The sequence below is a fragment of the Triturus cristatus genome, chromosome 1_1, assembly GCF_964204655.1.
Source record: "Triturus cristatus chromosome 1_1, aTriCri1.1, whole genome shotgun sequence".
Taxonomy (NCBI): Eukaryota; Metazoa; Chordata; class Amphibia; order Caudata; family Salamandridae; genus Triturus; species Triturus cristatus.
The window spans coordinates 233,783,801-233,786,827 of record NC_140579.1 but is presented as its reverse complement, the minus strand read 5'-3'; the positions used below and the strand labels follow the sequence as shown (position 1 = coordinate 233,786,827).

General features: G+C 46.0%; 1 pseudogene; it reads left to right on the top strand.

Annotated features, from left to right (window-relative positions):
- Positions 1-1,256: 1,256 nt before the first annotated feature.
- Positions 1,257-2,788, top strand: LOC146870048 (transmembrane protein 106B pseudogene; annotated as a pseudogene).
- The last annotated feature ends 239 nt before the right edge of the window (positions 2,789-3,027 follow it).

Genomic DNA, 3,027 nt, shown 5'->3' with positions numbered 1-3,027 from the left:
CACAGCTCCTACCTTTAAGCGGATTCTAGGGGCCGGACTACCTGCTAGGTCCCTCCCTATGGGTGGGACCAGGAAGGGGGGTGGTTACACCCCCAATCCTTTGTCCAGCTCGCCCCAGGCCCGGGACTGGTGTGCCCCAGGACCGGTTTGAACTGGCATATGCACCGAGGCTCCTTGTGAGCCACAGGCATGTCTGGTTTCTTTCAAGCCCTACCTGACCAATACACAAAATCCTGTCTGGGGTGGTGCACGCACCTCCCCTGGCAGGAAACCCTTTGTCCACACCTCCCAAGCTGGAAGGACTCCCAGCAGCAGGAGGGCAGACTTGTGTCTGTGGTGGCAGCATCCATTTTGTGGAGCTGAGGCTATGTCTGATTTTACCCGGGTTTCAGGTACTGTACATGTCGTGTCCCTCTAGAAGGGTGGAATGCTAACCCCGTCGCCAGAATTGGCGAGGGGTTAGTATTCCAATTCGTATGACACCTTACTCGACATGTTTTGATAAAGCCAAACCAAAGATAGCATTTAACCGCGAGGTTCATAATGCACTTAAGAGTATATGGTATGACGATATCTGGAAACAGTAGAAGGAAGTTGTTCCGACCACTGCAGACAGGCTCAGCTCATGCCAGAGCACCATCTCACATGGAACCAAGCACTCTGCCTTCAGGATTGTTAAGGCCTGCCATAGGAGTGACTTATAGGTTACCAGGTGTCCCATTTAAGTTTAGGTATAGGTATACTACACCTAAGTAAGAGGTGATTACACCAACTTACCCCAGCTGAGTGATCAGCCAGTTGTGTCAGATTGTTAGGCCAAGCCTGGGGTGGCATAATACATGCTGCAGCCCCTGGCAGGCCTTGGGTACACCAATGCCCTGGGTACCTAGTGTACACTGGTACAGGGGCTGACAGGGTGATCCACTTCCAATTGGTTATGTACCTAGGGTACATGGAGTCCATTTTACAGAGAGAGCAGATAGCCTGAGAGCCTGAATGGCAGGATCTCAGGCCAACTAAGTCGAAAAACCAGCTAGACACTAGGCAAAAATTTGGGGGTAACCATAGTCAGATATCCACCTTCCTACACCTCCCGATGGTGCCGAGCACAGGAAGAGGAAGTCGCCTTCCTCCCCTGCGCTCATATACCCACCCCCTAACTCCACCCCTTGACCCTACCTGGTACTACCCTCGCGCGAATGACCCCGGGGGAAGACTAGTCTGCGACTCTGCTTCCCCCGGGGCCCGGCAGCGGCCGCTGCGTCAGCCATGGGGAAGTCTTTCTCGCACCTTTCTCCACGCCTGGCCAAGGAGGACCCGTGCGATGGCTATACTCCGAATGGCACCTCTGACCGCAGTGAACTGGTTTCGTCAGACTCCCACGAGGACGGAAGGCACGGAGATGTGTCTCAGTTTCCCTATGTGGAGTTCACCGGTAGAGACAGCGTCACCTGCCCCACATGCCAAGGAACAGGGCGGATTCCACGAGGGCAGGAAAATCAGTTGGTTGCACTAATTCCATATAGTGATCAGAGGTTGCTGCCAAGGAGAACAAAGCTTTATGTGACATTTTCCGTCATCCTTTGTTTACTTCTTTCGGGACTTGCTGTATTCTTCCCATTTCCTCGGTCTATTGATGTGGAGTATATTGGCGTGAAATCAGTCTACGTCACTTATGACGAAGTCCAGCACTCCGTATTTTTTAATATTACGAATACATTAAACATAACAAACAACAATTATTACTCAGTGGACGTGTCAAACATCATTGGGCAAGTTCAGTTTTCCAAAACTGTAATTGGAAAATCACGCTTAAAAAATGTTACAAGTATAGGACCACTAGATAAGAAACAGATTGACTACACGGTGCCAACAACACTTGGCGATGAATTGAGCTATATGTTTCAGTACTGCACCTTGCCATCTATAAAGGTCCATAACATGGTTGTCATGATGCAAGTCACTGTGACAACGGTATATTTTGGCCACTCGGAGCAGATATCCCAGGAGGGATGCCAGTATGTGGACTGTGGAGGAAACACCACTTACCATCTGGGCCAATCAGAGCTGCTCTCTGTTCTTCACCCACCACAATAAAAGAACCGGGGCCCAACTTCTGTTTTTCATTGCTGCCACTTTGACATTTAATAAGGCGGATTGAATGAACGGGTTATTTCATGGAGGACGAAGGGAGGGGAGGGTGTGGAACATAAAAGCCAGATTGCTGTGTAGAAAGCAATGTGCAAATTGGGTCCAGCAAATAAATATTAAGAGGCCGGCGTTTTACCAGTATTGCCATCTAATGAATGTTGAAATGATTTTAATAAGCAGTAGTTAATTCTAAAATAATGATTATATTCATTCATGCAGATCTCTGCAGCGCACAGCTTTGTGACGTGCATCCTCCAGCGCCACAGATGTCTCACAAAGAAATCTACCTACATTAATTCCAGCAACACATTGATAACATTCTTTTTATTCTGTGTCACAATTAAGGGACATATTTGAATGCATCACAATAACATTTGTATTATCTTTGTAACATTTGTAGATTTTTGTTGTAAATTAGAAATCTGGCTTGTGCACACGCAATCTCTGTACTAACAGAGTAATCATATCAGTGACGTGGTTCCTAATAGGTCCTTACTGACGGCGGGAGATAATTTATTAATGCTTATTATAAAGGTACAGACCTAAAACTATAAGTTGACCATTTTGTTATCTCATGTATATAATTTTTTGTTTTTTCTTTGATTTTTAACTCATAGATTCGGTTGAAAAGCATTCACCAGAACGATATCGTTTGAACTGGTTTTGTTGAGTAATTTAACTTTTAACTGTCGGGTATAATTAGGGAAAAACCTGAACAGGAAAGTGACTGAGCTTCATTAATAGAATTGTGGTCCCTGTCGGATATATCTTAAAGCAGCTTCAAGAGAAGCTATTGACATAAATACCTACCAATCGCAATTCGTCGTTTTTATTATGCCTTTTCCATGATGGCAATAGTGTGATTCATATGCTTTT